The sequence below is a fragment of the Emys orbicularis genome, chromosome 1 (genome assembly GCF_028017835.1).
Source record: "Emys orbicularis isolate rEmyOrb1 chromosome 1, rEmyOrb1.hap1, whole genome shotgun sequence".
Classification (NCBI taxonomy): Eukaryota; Metazoa; Chordata; order Testudines; family Emydidae; genus Emys; species Emys orbicularis.
The window spans coordinates 362,466,384-362,484,516 of NC_088683.1; the positions used below are offsets into that span (position 1 = coordinate 362,466,384).

The 18,133-nt window shown below is 50.9% G+C and overlaps 1 protein-coding gene across 1 annotated transcript in view; it reads right to left on the reverse strand.

Annotated features, from left to right (window-relative positions):
• The window catches only part of ARAP1 (ArfGAP with RhoGAP domain, ankyrin repeat and PH domain 1), a 232,725-nt gene that overhangs the window by 180,965 nt on the left and 33,627 nt on the right, over positions 1–18,133 (reverse strand). Inside the window, exon 2 of the mRNA XM_065423386.1 lies at positions 6,871–7,009. The gene's annotated coding sequence lies outside the window, so the exon portion shown is untranslated. The remainder of the gene's footprint in view (positions 1–6,870; positions 7,010–18,133) is intronic.

Below are 18,133 nucleotides of genomic sequence, written 5' to 3' on the forward strand. Positions count from 1 at the left end.
AAGGAACAGGGAGGCTTAGGTAGGGGGTGGGGTTCTGGAGGGCAGTTAGGAGCAGGGGTCCCAGGAGGGGGCAGTCAGGGGACAAGGAGCGGGGGGGGGTTGGGAGTTCTGGGGGCGGGGCTGTCAGGGGGCAGGAGTGGGGAGAGGGATCGGAGCAGTCAGGGGACAGGGAGCAGAGGGGTTTAGATGGGTCGGGAGTTCTGGGGGGGGCTGTCAGGGGGTGGGGAGTGGTTGGATGGGGCGTGGGAGTCCCAGGGGTCTGTCTGGGGGTGGGGCTGTGGATAAGGGTTGGGGCAGTCAGGGGACAGGTAGGGGGTAGGGTCCTAGGGGGCCAGTTAGGATGGGGGGAGGGTCTCAGGAAGGGGCAGTCAGGGGACAAGAGGCAGGGAGGCTTAGGTAGGGGGTGGAGTCCTGTGGGGCAGTTAGGGGCAGGGGTCCCAGGAGGGGGCAGTCAGGGGACAAGGAGCGGGAGGAGGGTTGGGGGTTCTGAGGGGGGCGGGAAGTGGGAGGGGCAGGGGCGGGGCTAGGGCAGGATGGGGCGGGGCTCCTCCCGTCCTCTTTTTTGCTTGCTGAAATATGGTAACCCTAATTTAGTTTGCAGAAGAGAAGGGGGGGGAGAGGGATTTGATAGCAGCCTTCAACTACCTGAAGGGGGGTTCCAAAGAGGATGGCGCTCGGCTGTTCTCAGTGGTGGCAGATGACAGAACAAGGAGCAATGGTCTCAAGTTGCAGTGCGGGAGGTCTAGGTTGGATATTAGGAAAAACTATTTCACTAGGAGGGTGGTGAAGCACTGGAATGGGTTACCTAGGGAGGTGGTAGAATCTCCATCCTTACTTGTTTTTAAAGCCTGGCTTGACAAAGCCATGATTTAGTTGGGGTTGGTCCTGCTTTGAGCAGGGAGTTGGACTAGATGACTCCTGAGGTCTCTTCCAACCCTAATCTTCTATGATTCTAATGCATCCAATTCCCCCTGTGGATTTGGTTCCTCTTTTTGTCCGATAGAGAAAAATAAGGTGCCGTCAGCAGTGGCTGACCAAAAGGGGTATCCTAACTAAGAGATCCCATTTTATCCTCACTGTCATGCAAAAGCAGCTATCTGGGGTCATCCAGATTTGAAAACTGGAGGGGAAAAAAACTATACTTTGGAAGAACTGGCTAAGCAAGGGCATCATACGGATTTCCCAATTAGTCGGGGATGAGGGCTTTGTCTCTTTTCTAACACAAAAGCAACAATACGACCTGCCACCCTCCATGGAGCGGCAATACTTACAATTAAAACACTTGCTAACATATCAGTTTGGTCCAGCTGCCCTAGGACACTCTACTAGCAAAGAGGAACTCTGTTAGTCTGGTAGCCATGACCTCACACTTGGTAAGGCAACTCACATCGTTTCATGTATTTATACCTGCTCCTGTATTTTCCACTCCATGCATCTGATGAAGTGGGTTCTAGCCCACAAAAGCTAATGCCCAAATAAATGTGTTAGTCTCTAAGGTGCCACAAGGACTCCTCGTTGTTTCTATTACTCTGGAGTTCTATGGGAAGCGAGTCATCCCAGTCCTTAACAGCAATGGCAGTGCACAATCTCGGCTATGCCTGCTACAGCCGAAGATTCTTTGGACACCACAGAGGCTGTGCAAGATGGAGGCCTTGTCCTCTGGTGTTTGCTGGCGCTGTAATACAAAAAAAGGAACCCTGACGCACGTGCTATGCGATTGTCCAACAGGCCGGCAGCCGTGGAAAATGGTGGACTATCACGAGTGAAAATAGTGCTTGTCTTCAGCAAGCAACGCTCAGCGGAAAAGTATATCCTAGCTTACGTACCTACTACGCTGGGTTTTACTCCAGTGCAAAGACTTTGGCGCTCGAGGGCTGCACTGATTACCAAGCGCACAATTTGACAAAAAGGGAGGAGTAGGCTAATGCCCAGACCTGAGCAGAGGTAGTCAGACCGGTTTGAGTTAGCAGCAAAGGAAGGAATAGCTCATTGAGGTAGAGAGCAAGGATATGAATCTGAAAAAATTTGGACCCTGTTTCTTGATACATTTGGCGAAAGAATGCTGAGACAGGTCAAATGATGCCAGACTCCCATTCCACCTGAACTCTCTGTGATTTCACACCCTCTTCCTGCCCCCCTCCACCGGTCCCCTCCTTCCCTTTTTTGCCTCTATGTATATGTCTTTATTTTTGTATTGTTATCCCCACCCTAAGGTGTTAAGTCTGTGCAACAGTCTGATTTTGCATTGTCTGGGCATGCAGCTTTGACAAGACATCAAGTTGCATAATTGCATAATTTTATTGGCTATCCTGTGATGTGTGGTATTTGGTCCCATATACAAGCTGTAGGTCATTTAACTTTTTGTATATTCTAATGTTTGTTTCTTTATGAAAATTAATAAAAAATTAAATCACCAAAAAAAATGCACCCATTGAAAAAATCAAACCAAACCCCTGCCCCAAGGTTTGAAAAGGTTAATGTTAACCGCTCAGTGCCTCCGTTTCCCCACCTGTAAAATCAGGACCACACAGCTCAGAAGGGGGATCATAGAATCATAGAATATCAGGGTTGGAAGGGACCTCAGGAGGTATCTAGTCCAACCCTCTGAGGATTAACTCTTTAGTGTCTGTAAACCACTAGGCGGGCAAAGTGTTTTTGTCCTTTATCCCCTTTAAATGGCTATTACACAGCAGAGCATGTCACAGTGTATCTCACCCAGTACACAGGAGTGGGGCTTGGCACATATAGGGAGATCATTGTGCGGCCACAAATCCCTCCACGGCTTACAAAATGCATTCCTCCCCCAGATTAGGCAACCCAGGTTGAAGTGTTTGGCAAGAGACTATCATGAAAATCTCACCGCCTCTAAGTAAGACAGGGAAAGGAGTCGCAGCAGAAGGAGAGGCATGAAAGTGACCCACGGGGACCAGTCAAAATTACGGTCACACAGACACCCTCCCTTTTGATCGGGAGACAATGCACCGGCTAAATGAGTGATCTGGGTCACTGAGAAATAGTACCTCACGTTTCCCTCAGCAAAAGGCACTGCAGGCCCAGCGTGGTCAGAGTAGAACCATAGGCCTGGCCCTGTCCCCACCTCTGCCCCTAGCTCACGCTGGGACCTTGGGCGGACTGCACGTGGCTTCTCGGTGCCTTGGTTTCCTCATCGGGCTACAGACAATCTCATTCACCTTGCAGGGGGCTTGGAGGTTTATTAACCGTTTAGTCCCTGATCCTTCAGTGATGCAGGCTCAGGACTGACTGTCTATTATTCATATCATTTGTTTATCCACAACTGTGTGACTTTCTGTTTGCTGTGACACCATGTCTTTGAATGTGTGTCGGCACGAACCGTTAGTCCGCGGCTAGCTGGGGTGTGAATCTACCCTGCACTAGCCTGCCATGGACTAACTGTTCCTGTAACTCTTGCTGGTGCAAATTAGCAGTTCATTAGCGTGCTCCGACGAGCCCTGTTTCCGAGAGGACAAGCTGAAAGTGCACTAACTGCTCGCTGCAAACGAAGTGTTTGTGCAGACAAGCCCTTCCTGGGGTCCCACGGCTGCCGCCTCTCCACCAGTCCAGATTAGATTTGATCAGTTTGCGTGCAAAAAGAAGGGTTTTTTTCTGACTGCCATCTATGCAAATTACAACCGAGATCTGAAAGTCACGCTGAGTTCCTTGTGGTTCACACATCACCATCACCAACAAGAATTCTGGGAGAGCGTCTCAGAATTCAGAATTCTGGCCCTGTATACCTCTCTGGCAGAGAAGAGGGGCCAGAACTGGGCCCAAAGGTTCAGAGGGGCATTTCCCCGGCACAGCTACGGTGTGGGGCTGCCATCAAAGGCCCTACCATGTCCCCTTCACACAGGGCCTATCGGGGTGGGAGGGGAAATGTCAGAGAAGCTCCTTGGCACATGCCCCTACAGAGATTCCGGGTTGCTCTTCACTGTGGAGCAGCCTACAGGCAGCCCCATCTGAGACGGCTATAAATGAGAGCACCGCTGGGCCTGCTCTAATTTATGCCAGGGACTACACAGGCCCTCGGAGAAGCCCATAAGCTTGAGTGCTCAAAGCTGGTTTACAGCCACTTTAGCCCTCCCCACTCTGCTGGAAGCACAGCACGGCTGCCGCCCTCAGTGACACCTGCGTAACCCCACTGCCCCTAACATTCACTCCCCTTAGCCCTGCAGAGCCGAAAGAGCTTGTGGACAGCAGGCTGGATTCCACCCTGCCCCGGCAGTTACACCAGGGAGTGGGGAATCGGGCCCTCTCTACGTTGGTGGAACATGCCCCTTAGCACAGTTTTCACCAGCTCACGCTCCTCTTTGAATCTGGCCCGTGGATCACAGTCCTGAAGGCAGGTTTCACCGCTGCTGCCACGTATTTTCCTGTGGGACTTCGAAGAGCATAGGATTCAAGCTACGCTGCATGACAGATTGCACTGCAAGGGTCACCGCTTTTAATCCCACGCTCTGGGGCAAATTCAGAGGCAAGTTTCAGAAGCTGTAGCCTGAGTTCAAATTAGCTCAACAGACACCTTTATCCAACCCCGTCAACACAGGTGTGGCACCGGCTTAACCTCCTCTAGACTGAATGGGACATAACCTAGGACCACAAAGGGTCCATTTACACTGCAACTGGGAGCTAGCACATTAAACAGAGCAGGGTAGGCCGGGATAGCATGGGTGGTGACTGGGGCTAGCCACCGGAATACATACCCAGAGGCTCCCGGCGGGTTTGCACTTGGGTGGTGAGCCTGAGCTGCCGGCCATGGCTACTCCCAGCTACACTGCTTTTGAGCATGCTAGCCCGAGCTGAGCTACTGCCTGTCTGTCTACCCAACGCGCTGCAGCCAGGGGCGGCTCTATGTTTTTTGCCGCCCCAAGCACGGCAGTCAGGCGGCCTTCGGCGGCATGCCTGCAGGCAGTCCACTGGTCACGCGGATTCAGCGGCGTTTCTGCGGGTGATCTGCCGGTCCCGCGCCTTTGGCGTACCCGCCGCCGAATTGCCACCAAAGCCGCGGGACCGGCGGACCTCCCGCAGGCATGCCGCCGAAGGCTGCCTGACAGCCGCCCTCACGGCAACTGGCACGTTGCCCCCCGCGGCTTGCTGCCCCAGGCACACGTTTGCTGCGCTGGTGCCTGGAGCCGCCCCTGGCTGCAGCGTACAAGTACCCAAAGACTGATACTCATATACCACTGCGTAACTTACACAACCCTCCTGACAAGTCACTACTGATTCAGGCCTGCGTCTGTAATTATTTAATCAACCAGCACTCCACGGTAGGAAGGCGCCAGGAGCTGACAGCCGAATTCGAGGATACTGTGAGGAAGACACAGGCACTTTAAGAGCTCCTTTCACCTCGCCTCGCTGCATCTGATTAGCACCCACATGGCCGAAGTTCGCTCATGCAAATCAGAGTGATATGGGAATTACCAACAATGCAAAGGGTAGTTCTGCCCTGGAGTACAAGGCAGTGCATCAGGGGACTGGCACGTTACAATGACAAATAGCTGAATGCATGGTGATGGGAGAGGCCTGAAGTCTTATTGTCAGGGGAACCAGCATGTGCACTGTGGGTAGAAGCAGGTTGAGATGCATCTGCAGAGCTACATATGGGGGAACTAGGACTACAGCAGGGCAGGAGAGCAGTGCATTAGCAAAGCAGGAGCAGAGGAGGACTGGAGTAGCAGTGGTATGGCAGGTCACAACTGAGGTGCCTTTGCAGAGCTGGTTTGGTGTTCAGATGGCATTGCAAAGAAAGGGGACAGACAGACAGACATGAATGGGAGGCTGAGACAGAAGGTGGATATGCAACCTGCCATAGAGATTTCAACTCTAGTGCCACTGATTTCACGGCCAGTCTAGCTCAAGTCACCGTGGGCCCCACAGAACCGCCTGGAATTATCCGGCCACAGATTAAATGGGGAGGAGCGTCCATTACAAGCAAGCCTATGGGTCTGAGCACAGGCCTGGCAGCCCGCATCAGGGAAGGGTATGAACCTGATCAAGCGATGCAGCAACTCCCCACCACAAACACGAGATAAAAGAAACAGGAACTGAAATGTGCTTTAAGACAGCTCCTGGATAAACCACCAAAATGAAAGGAGAACACAGCATGACAGCCCACTTGCAACTTCCAGCTTTGAATCGGGCAAAGAAAGGCCAAGCAGAAAACAACCAGAGTCCCCTGAAACAGGGTTAATCCTGCTCAGCACATTCCATCCATAGATCTTAAAATGCTTTGTGATGGTGGGGGAGCGTCATGATCCCCACTCTTTAGCCTCACAGCACCCCTGTGTGGTACACCAGCATTATCCCCATTGTACTGATGGGAAGACCGAGGCACGGGCGGGGGGAACTATTTCACCAAGATCACTCAGAAAGAGAACCCCGGTGTCCTGACTTCCAGCCCCACGCTCTAGCCACTGTCCCATGCGGCTTCCCTTTACAGGAGTGTTCTCCGTCTCTCCATTGTGTATTGAATCCCACCCAGTAACAAACATTTCCTGCCCGCCTCATGATTCTTTACTTCTCTGCCCCTCTGCTGCTATTTCTCTCGGTGGCCGAATTAGCTGAATCTACAGGAAGCTATGGGATCAGTTGATAGAAAAGAGGTTAAGCGGCAAATAAAAGTGGTATCATCCATCCATGCATGCTGGTTTATTAAGATTCCCTATCAAAGGGCTGTCTTATCAAGTTTCCGTCTCACAAATAAGGCAGCAATCTTCACTCCAACCCTTACACTCTGCCAGGCAATCAAGATGAAAAAACACGTACTGCTCCGACACTCAATTCTTTCCCTTCCTCACCCCAGCAGGCTTTTTATCCAAGCAAAAAAAACCCCACACGTAAATAATCCAGTACCTTTTTTTTAGCTGTGATATCTGAATTCTGAAGCCCGGCGCTCCATTCCCCCTTCTCTGGCTTCCTCCACTGTCACGGTTAGCTACGGGTATTCTGCTTGCTGAGGGACTTCCTCAAATGCTGCTACAGCAACCGGGAACTTACCAGAAAAAAAAAAAACACACACACACATATACGACATTAACAGTTGTACTCTTATGAGAGTATGTTGCAATGACCTCCATTTAAACGCAGGCTGACTGCCGCCAGAGCCTTCAGCCGTTAGTTTTAAATAATTAAGATGATCTTAAAGGAGGGTGAGGGAGGGAACTCGACCACCTCCACAATCGCAGCCCCACGAGTGTGAGAACCCAGCGCAGACGGCAGAGATCACAGCCACTCCCACACGCTACCTGGCGCACCTGGGCTAACAACCGGCCATGAAACATCACCTGGAGCACATACTGCTGTTGACACCCTTAGCGGCACCCACAACCCCCTCCTGAGTCACACGGCTCATTCCTGCTCCACATGACCACATAGGCAGTGACTCTGTCTGACCCGGGGACTCTCCTTCCTCTTTAGCCGTGATGGGTCTGTGTCATTTCTTCACAAACATGCTTCACGTCTTAACCAACCAACCAAAAAAGAATTGAGAGAAACTGAGACTAGTGTGTGTACATTTATAACAGGCGCCTTTGCGCAGGGCTGTTGGGCAGCCTCGAAAGGTCTACAATGCTGTATCACTGGACGTGTGTCTTTTTGCATATCCCTAACCAACATGGTAGGCCAACAAAGCTTTGTAATGTAGATCTGGTGCTGGTCCAGTATGTTGTCTGTGAACTTAGACACTTCAGAGAAAGGAATAAGAACCCGGCAATAGAAGATTGGGATAATGTGTATCCGCAGTAGGTCTCACCTTAGTCTCTAATGGTTGGAGATTGGCTTAGATCCTGAAGCATGGAGTTTAATAACCCTGCCAAAATATTTGGCTGTCATTAATTATGATAACAGTGGATATTCATGATATAAAGCTCTTAAATGTCCAACCCCTTTCTGAATCTCACTACATACTCAGCGGCTTTCTGCAGCGGACACAGCTGTGTGAAAGGGCACTTCCTTTTGTAGTTGTCACCTTTTAATGTCAGCGAATGTCCCCTGGCTCTTAGCAGTGCTTCTGAATAGTGCTTGTAACTACTGGCTGGGGTGAGTCGTTTCCTCGGGATTTCTGGTGTCCTCCAAGGGGGAAATAATTCAAGAAACACCTTGGCCTTATTCTTGCAATGAACTTTAATTGCCACTCGCAAAAAGATTCAAAATTCTGCGTTACGTTTGTGTTGGGATTGGAAACGGACATCAGCCGTTAGCTTTCTGCCCACACAATTATGCTTCTTTTAGAAACAAGCAAGATTTTACACACAGGCAGAGAACACTGGGTACATTATGGGACAGACAGAACATCTGTCTTGTCCGAGATTGAGACCTCCATGGCTTTAAAAACTAACAAAAGTTAGTACAAATATGTCTGAACACAGCGACAATGGAGAAATTCATTAGCAGTGCTCGGTGCTGTGGGCAGATCTCCGAGAACCAAGTGCAAACCAACTGATATTTAAATGCTGGTAATTTAGACTTGTAATAGAAGCTCCCTATGTCAGATCAAAGGCGGCTGACTCCAAATTAATTCAATGAGGCACCACATATTTAGTGAATGTGCGGTTAGGATATTATAAGTAATTTGTATCACAGCTCCAGATTTCCGGACCTTCAACCTGCACAGGTATGAGAACGCCGCCTCGTCAGAGCAAGAGACAGCATGTGGAATCTGCTGAGCCCGAACTGTACCCCACTTAATGCGACTACTCTCTGCCCACCTCTCTGCTGGCCAAGAGTAAGACAGGGGTGAAAACACTTTCAAAGGGGCCCTCCCAGGCCAGCAAGAGAGTTGGCTTTCTGGGATCCAATTCTCAGAGCAATCAGAGGGCTGGGAGCAGACAACCCAGCACAGAAGCAGGCTGCGGCAGCAGCAGCAGGGGGCCCTGCATCCAGACAGTAGAAGAGAGACAGCCTGAAAAGGTACTCAGGGACACAGAGGCAGCAGTCAGTCCTGTGCCTAGAGCACTTAAAGGGACAGTCACCTGAATGTGTGTGTGGCAGCCAGAGACAGGGCATTAGCCGGGGGAAGAGGACAATGTTACCGGAGCTGGTGTTAGACTCAAAGGGAATCTCATCAGGGGAAGATGTAGGGCATCTATAATGGAGACTGCTACACAGGGAGGTAGCAATGGCCAGACTGCATTAGACCCACGGCCCAACTAGGCCAGTGTCCTGCCTCTGACAGTGGCCAACACCAGGTACTCCACAGGAAGAGTTAAAAACCCCACCGCAGCAGTTGTGGGATAATCTGCTCCCCCTCCCCACCCCATTATTAGAGATCAGGAGGACAACTAGTTAGAGACTGATTTAAACCCTGAAGCATAAGGTTCATCTCCCTGCCAACAGCTTTATTGTCACGAATTATGATAACCCTGGATATTCTTTATATCCATGTAAATGTCCCATTAGTCTTTGAACCTTGCTGAGTTCTCGACCTCAATGACCTCCAGTGGCAGTGAGTTCCACGGTCTGATTGTACGCCTTGTGGGGAGGAAAGTATTTTGTTTGATCAGGTTTTGAATGTGCCACCTTTTAAAATGTCATTGAACGTCCCTGTCACGGGGTGACTGGCTCCAGTAAATGAAGTAGATCCAGCACCCCTGTGCCAGAGCAGGTGCTCCCAAGTTGTCAGCACCGGAGGCTATAAAAGACCCAGTGGGAAAGCCCTGGTGAGGATGAGTCAGGTGAAGTCAGGAGACTGGAGGCGGCCTCCAGGGAGAGCTTCAGACAGCTCTCTGTAGGCCCTTTCTGGAAAGAGGGAGGAGTTAGCAGGAAAGCCAGTAGAGGGGCTAGCAAGCTGTCCTTCCTGAGCCAGAGAGAGCCAAGGCCAGAGAAGGCTGCAGAGGGTGGAAGGCTGAAAGCAGCAGAGGGCTCTCAGAGCTGGAACCAGAAGGCCACAGACGACTGGGAAGCACCCAGGGGCTACAAAGGAGCCCTAGAGCAGCAGTTCTCAACCAGGGGCCTGGGGCCTGCGAGCAGGTTTCAGGGGGGCTGCCAAAATAAACCAGAGAGCAGGGCCAGCGTTAGACTCACTGGGGCTCAGGGCAGAAGGGCAAATCCCGAGCCCCACTGCTCGGGGCTGAAGCGGAAGCCTGAGCAACTTAGCTTTGCAGGGAGCCCTGCGGCGTGGGGGCCCTGGGCAATTGCTCTGCTTGCTACCCCCTAACGCCGGCCCTGGCTCTTAATCTACTGACAAAGTTGTTGTGGCATGGGTGGGCCATGGAGTTTATATAGCATGTTGGAGGGGAGCGGGGGGGCTCAGAAGAAAAAGGTTGAGAACCTCTGCCCTAGAGAGCTAGAAAGCAGGAGCAGCAGGACGGACAGAGACCCGTGGGCAGGAAGGCAGTGAGAGAAAGGGTGAGCTGAGGAACGGCTTTTGGTTGGTTGGTTAAGTTTGGACAATAAACCTATAGAGACTGTGGGCCTGGCAACGAGCCCTTGGCAAGCTGGGGAGAAGCCCTGCCTTGTTACAGTTCCCTTGTTCTTGTGTTCTGCGGCGGGGAGACCAGACGCTCCTGATCCACCTTCTCTCGACCAGCCGGGTTTTACATCCTTCCATCCCGCCCCCTTGATCTGTCTCCTTTCCCAGGTAACAATCTCAGTCTCTTCAATCTCTCAGTCACCGGGAGGAGGACGTGGCCCGGATTCTCTAGCTAGGATGATTGAACAAGGCCAGGTGTTTACCTGAGCAGTTTTGGCCTCAGAGCCACCACTGCTGCCCATCTGAGCCCCCGCGGGGGCTGCCAGCCCCAGAACCCAGCAAGGAAACCAAAAGCGATGGTGCCAGGCCGGGGGGCAGCTCAGGGCAGTTGATGCTGCCAGAGAGGGAAGTTCAGGGATCAGAACAACCCGGTTCCCACCGAGCGCTAGTCCACGCTTCACCTTCTCGGGTTTTACTTCCATTTCCATAATGATGCTGTCCCATCAGCCCCGGAGCAAAGGGGATGCGGTTGTAGTGCAGAGGCCAGCCGAGAGCTTCTTGTAAACAAGTTCAGGAACCTTCCCTTTCTGCCTGGGCCGCCCCCTGCACAGATCGGCCGGCTCCCTCCTCTCTGCACACGGCTGAGCCCCTCTGTCTATCTGTGCACAGCATCCCGCCGGCAGTACGCTGAGCTGCCCTCCGTGACACCTGGCCTTTCCCTCCTTGTCATCTTCCAGCAGACCCCTGACTCCCCTCGCTCCGGGCAAGCTTCCTGGCTTCTCTCCGCTTCCCTTTCCCTGCTCATCCACAGTCCCCGTTTCCTTTCTCTGCCCACCCATGGACTGACCCCATTCAATATATTGCCCGCCGCCCCGCACTGGCTGAGACCAGAATCCAGCACCCGCCAAGACGTCCATTGCTGCGATGGGCTCGCCAAGGAAAAGGCAGAGCCAAGGGAGGGGAAGAGCTGGCGGGAACCCTGTGGAGCGAGATCCCAGAAGTGGCCATTTCAAAGGTGGGAATCAGAGAAACAAGGTCGGTCCTTGATGGGCTCAGGCCAATCTGTGAAGCTCAACGCACGGTGACGGGACGGCATCAATCTCATGCAAGAGTCCTGCAGAAGGGTGAAAACGCTCTGTTGACAGCAGCGAAACGAAGGCTGGAGACTCAACACTGCTCTCCATCTTCACTGGGTGGTTTGAAGGGGCCTGGCCCGAGGCCCAGTTCAGAGAGGAGAGTGCTCCGGTCGCATCTGTTACCATCAGACAAAGAGGCAGGAGACCAAACCTCAGAAGGAGACACTGAGCAGTGCCGTAGCCTGGCCTGCACCAGGGTTTCCCACATCCCGACATTGGGGCTCAGGGGTGGAGGCGCTGGGTAGGTTGCATCTCTGTGGAAGGCGGGGAGGAAATCTGGACTTCTGAGTGGTACTTTTGGCTTGATTGGAGAGAGTGGGCTATGCAAACGCTCTGTTCACCTTCCCCCCCCCCGCCTCCCACCAAAGGAGCAAGTCTCAATTAGCACATTCTCCCTCCGTCTCCTGTTGATCACCCAGCCTGCCACAGGTGGGAAAGCCCTAGCATGCAGCAGCTGGAGTTTTCAGGCCAACTTTGATGGTTTTCTCTTGCTCTTTCCTGGAGGGGGAGGGGGTCGGAGGATGTTGCACAGGGCTGGGACTCAGAAGACCTGGGTTGAATTCCCAGCTCTGCCACTGACCAGACGTGTGACCCTGGGCAAGTTGTTGACCTGCCTTGTGCCTCAGTTTCCCCATTTGTGTAATTAGTGTAATAATCCTGACAACTCATTAGGTATTGAGAGCCTTTAATTAGTTCATGTCTGCAAAGTGCTTGGAGACCTGCAGATGGAAGGGGCTCTAGAAGGGCAAAGTGATTTGTTTTTGTTTTTTTGTAGGATCTGCTGCCAGGCTGTTTCAGCACATTCCCTCTCCTCTAAGCAGCAACTCTGGTGCCTTGCCTCCTCCCGCAGGGCCAGGACATGCCTGCCCTCGTCCAAATACTGGTCAAAGCGAGAGGGAGCGTGTGCCCCACCCCACTGGGGTGGCAGACCAGTGAGTCTGCCAAATCAGGCAGAGCAGAGGCTTGAACCTGGGTTTCCCAGATCCCCAGTGAGGGCGATGAGCTATTCTGGGCTGAGGATGGGGTCTCGCTCCCTCTCTCCAGAAGATTTTCAAGGGGCTTTAACATCAGAACGGAAACAAATGTCAAAACGCCAAATTTTTCATGAAACTCAGCTCTTGTTTTCAGGCCAGCCCTACTCCTCCTTGAAGAGCAGCTCCTCCCTACCCCGCAGCTAGAGGCCATAGACTCTCACTGGCAGAGCTGCCAGGCCTCCCACACCCAGCCCCCTAAATTTGGGAACCCAAAGGCTCAGCACATCAGCGAGTTCCTGCTAGGTCACCATACACTGCCCTCCTGATCCAGTCCTTCTGCAGGGCCCTTCTCTCACCGATGGCTCGTGTCTTCTCCTTCCCTTACTGCTTACTGTATTTTTCACTCCATGCATCTGACGAAGTGGGTTTTAGCCCACGAAAGCTTATGCCCAAATAAATTTCTAAATAAATCTCTAAGGTGCCACAAGGACTCCTCGTTCTTTTTGCTGATACAGACTAATACGGCTACCCCTCTGAAACCTTCCCTTTCTGTAACTCTGGTGTCTTCATCTCCCAAACTCCGCTTTCCTCTGGTGAGTTATCAGATGATAATTATTTGCTCCAACTTACATTGCCTGTCTGACCATTTCCTTCCTGTTAAGCATCTTGGTTCTCCTTTCACCGACTCGATGCTTCAAAACTTTGTTGACAGTTTCTCTCTTTCCCTTTGGTATTTATAAACACCTCGGTCAAGAAGGTAACTAGGGCACAAAGCATTTTATAAACTTAAGCTAAGGTGACCAGTATCATAGAAATCCCTATAAATTATATATATGGGAATCCTTTCCCCTCCCCCCACCCCCCGCTGAAGTGCGGCCATCACTGGGGTGGAACTAGCACTTGTTTAACCACACACAGCTAACCCACCCAACAGTTTAAGAGAGGAGATGGAGAAAAATGAGAGGGAAATTCAAGGAGGCAGAAGGCAATTACCCAATTGGAATTGGACTCGATCATGGTCTATTCCATCTACTCAGGGAGACAACAGCTGATGCTAGGTGGCTCTTTTATCTAGCGTACAAAGGCAAAGCAAGATCCAACAGCTGGACACTGAAGTCAGCAAAGTTCAAACTAGAAATAAGACAGATTTTTTTTAACAGCGAAGGCAATTAACTACTGGCCCAGCTTCCTAAAGGGCATGGCGGATTCTCAATCACTTGACATCTTAAAGTCCAGCTCAAGCTTAAAATCAGGCTCTTTCTAGAATATATGGTCTAGTGCAACCACAAGTTACTGGGCTTGACAAAGGATCGCTCAGTGAAATTCTCTACTCTTTGCCCTGCAGGAGGTCAGACGAGGTGATCATTACAGTCCATTCTGGCCTTAAAAATCTATCCCCCTACTGAACACTGCAGCTAAGACGTTTGCTCTTGTGAAAAATACAATACACTTATTAATGACCAGTCATGGTCAAGGCCTCAGTTATATCTTTCCTTTAGAGTCTCTCTGAGGCTTGAAATAGCACCGCTCACGGTGGGATCTAAGCACCGCAAAGCACTCGCTAACAGCAACAAGTGTCCACACAACATGGAAACCCAACCAGGGACGTGAACAACATTGAATGTGTTAGGAATACAGAAACGGGCTTTATATACCTACAAATGGGGACATAGATGCCAAATCTCCCCCCGCCCGCCCTGTTACATTAGCACAAAGGAGGCAAGTTAATCTTTCAGGGCAAACCATCTGGAACTCCTTCAAAGGCCTATCTCACGTCTTCAGTGACGCCCACAAGAAGGGAGTTGGATTGTAGTTTTGCACAGAAAGATGACTTCACCAAGTCATCCCCACCTCTGGTTTCCCCAGTCATTCTGTCTTCTACCATTGCTATTGATGACCTTCTTCTCAAGAGCTGTCAATCCAACACCTTTCACTGGCACTTAAGAACAAAAGAACATAAGAACACCCACACTGGGTCTGACCAAAGGACCATCTAGCCCAGTATCCTGTCTTCCGACTGTGGCCAATACCAGGTGTCCCAGAGGAAATGAACAGAACAGGTAATCATCAATTGATCCATCCCCTGTCGCCCATTCCCAGCTTCTGGCAAACAGAGTCTAGGGACACCATCCCTGCCCATCCTGGCTAATAGCCATTCATGGACCTATCCTCCATGAACTTATCTAGTTCTTTTTTGAACCCTGTTATAGGTTTGGTCTTCACAACATCCTCTGGCAAGGAGTTCCACAGGTTGACTGTGCGTTGTGTGAAGAAATACTTCCTTTTGTTTGTTTTAAACCTGCTGCCTATTAATTTCATTTGGTGACCCCTAGTTCTCGTGTTATGAGGGGTAAACAACACTTTATTTACTTTCTCCACATCAGTCATGTTTTTATAGACCTCTATCATATCCCCGCTTAGTTGTCTCTTTTCCAAGCTGAAAAGTCCCAGTCTTATTAATCTCTCTTCATATGGAAGCTGTTTCATTATTTTTGTGCCCTTTTCTGAACCTTTTCCAATTCCAATATATCTTCTTTGAGATGGAGCGACCACATCTGCATGCAGTATTCAAGGGGTGGGCATACCATGGATTTATATAGAGGTAATATGATATTTTCTGTCTTATTATCTATCCCTTTCTTAATGATTCCCAACATTCTGTTTGCGTTTTTGACTGCCGCTGCACATTGAGCAGATACACTTAATACACTAAAAAGAATGTTAAATCTTAAATAGAAATCATGGCCTTTTAATTTATTTTTAAATGAGTTGAAAATACAACATTTGAGGAGATCCCGTTTCAATTCCTGGCTCCCATGTGCTCCTGGGCAAGTCATGTAAATCTCTGTGCCTCAGTTTCCCCAGCTGAAAAATGGAGACACCTCCCTGCAGTCTTGCACAGATTCATTTTTTAACATTTGTGAGGCTCTCGGACGCTAGGACTCTGTGATTAGGTGGGCCAGAGAAGGACAAAGGCCGTTAGAAACATAGGGCAAGGTTTTAAAAAGAGTTGCATAAAGTCAGGCTCCTAAATCCACACCGAGCACTTAACAGACTGGTTTTCAGAAGCGTTGAGTATCCAGCATCTCTGAACGGGAACTTCAGCACTTACGAAAATCAGGCTACCACTTAGGTGCCTAAAGGTAGATTTTGGAGCCTCGGTTAGGTGCCTAAATGCACTGCTATTAACTCTTCAAAAGCCAAAGACTGAAATCTGTTTGGCAACTCATCTCCTTTTCTCTGCTTATGCCACTCACTGGTTTGCTTTAAGCTAAAAAATGCATGTCAGTAAAAGAAAATCCTGAGCATTACAAAGGTTGCTAGTGTTTCTTTAGAAAATAGGACATTACAAAGCCGCGTAGCGCTGAAGGCAGAGGGAGAACTTGTCCATGAGTTTAATGCACAGGCTGTCTTGTGAAAATAGGTTTTATTCATTGCCTCCGGGAACACACAACTTACTAAGACTACACACACATCGGATGCCATCCCGTAGCTGAGACAGCGTCAGAACCACTGGTAAGCGCACAAACAGAAAACACAGTTTTCTGTGTGTCCACAGGAGATGGAGAACGTATCAGACACACACAATCTGACCTTCAAAATCTCTTTCCAGTCTTCTTATCTCGTACTCAGAAATGTCCATCCCACCCAGGGGGTTTTGCAGGCCCCACAGCGCTTGACACACTTTCTACACTGGGCGTAAACCTTTATAAAATAGGTCAGGAAATTGTATCGCTGCTGTCTCTTGCCACCGTCTCACCACATCATGATCTGTCAGCACGTGGAGCACTCGCACTTTGGGGTGGTTTAAAGCATAGTGGCTGGATGGGGAAAGTACAGTGGGTAACACAGTGGGACGTGCTGAGATCACAGCAGGCAACGGGACAGAGGACTGTCAAATCCAGTGAGTTATGGCAGGACTGGTCTTACCCAGGGAGAGCTAAGAACTGACACGCTAGAAGAAATAAAGCAATAAAACGGTTACCTACCTTTCGTAACTGTTGTTCTTCGAGGTGTGCTGTTCACGTCCATTACACATTAGGTGTGCGCGCGTCGCGTGCACGGACGTCGGAAACTTTTTCCCTCAGCGGCTCCCGTCGGGCCGGCAGGGGTCCCGTCCCCCCCCCCCGCCAGAGCGGCTCCCCGCTCTAACGTATAGATATCCCTGCGGGCCCGACCCTCCCTCAGTTCCTTCTTGCCGGTGACTCCGACAGAGGAGAAGGAGGGTGGGAAGTGTAATAGACGTGAACAACACATCTCGAAGAACAACAGTTACAGAAGGTAGGTAACTGTTTTTTCTTCTTCGAGTGATTGTTCACGTCCATTACACATTAGGTGACCCACAAGCTTACCATTGGAGGAGGGTAGGAGTCAAGTAACGGTTGATTGAAGCACAGCCCTGCCGACCACTGCCTCCTCTCTGGTCTGATGATGGACTGCGTAATGGGCTGTGAATGTGTGCACCGACGACCAGGTGGCCGCTTTACAGATTTCCTGGAGTGGAACCTGCGCCAAGAAAGCCGCCGAGGATGCTTGGGCCCTAGTCGAGTGAGCCCTGATCGCCGGGGCTGGCACGTTGGCGAGCTCATAGCATGTGCGTATGCAAAGCACAATCCATGCTGATAATCACTGAGCCGAGATAGGCTGGCCTTTCATTCTCTCCGCAATGGCAATGAACAGTTGTGTCGACTTGCGGAATGGCCGGGTCCGTTCCAGATAGAATGCCAAGGCTCTACGGACATCGAGGGTATGCAGGCTGCAGTGGCTTGGGTCCGTATGGGGTTTGGGGAAGAACACCGGTAAACAAACGTCCTGCCCCATATGAAATTGTGTGACCACCTTAGGGAGGAATTTGGGGTCCGGTCTCAGCTAGACCTTGTCCTTATAAAAAACTGTATAAGCGGGTTCCGAAGTGAGGGCTCTCAATTCCGATACCCCCCTAGCCAATGTAATGGCCACTAGAAACGCTACCTTCCATGAGAGGAGCATGAGAGAGCAAGAGGCTAGGGGTTCAAAGGGTGGTCCCATGAGTTTAGTTAGGACCAGGTTAAGGTTCCATGTAGGGACCAGCGGGCATGAGTAGGGAAACACCCTTTCCAGCCCCTTGAGGAATCGGACTACTGTGGGGTTGGAAAATACCGAAAAACCCAACTCTCCCGGGTGGAACGCCGATATGGCGGCCAGATGCACTTTAATTGAGGAGGGGGCGAGCCCTTGATGCTTGAGGTGCAGCAAGTAGTCCAGTATTGATGGGATGGAGGTCTGCAGAGGCTGTATGTGATTAGGCTCGCACCAGTGGGAGAACCTCTTCCATTTGGCAAGGTAGGTCGCTCTTGTGGAGGGCTTCCTACTACCAAGGAGAATTTGTTGGACCTGGTGGGAGCACCTATTCTCCGTAGCGTTTAGCCAGAGAGATTCCACGCCGTGAGATGTAGCGACGGTAGGTTTGGGTGGAGTAGGCGACCCCGGTCCTGCGTGATGAGGTCTCGGTGCAGGGGTAGGGCAATCGGGGCGGTTGATGACAGTTCCAGCAGGGTCGTAAACCAATGCTGGCGCGGCCACGCCGGTGCGATGAGGATGACTGTCGCTTTGTCCCT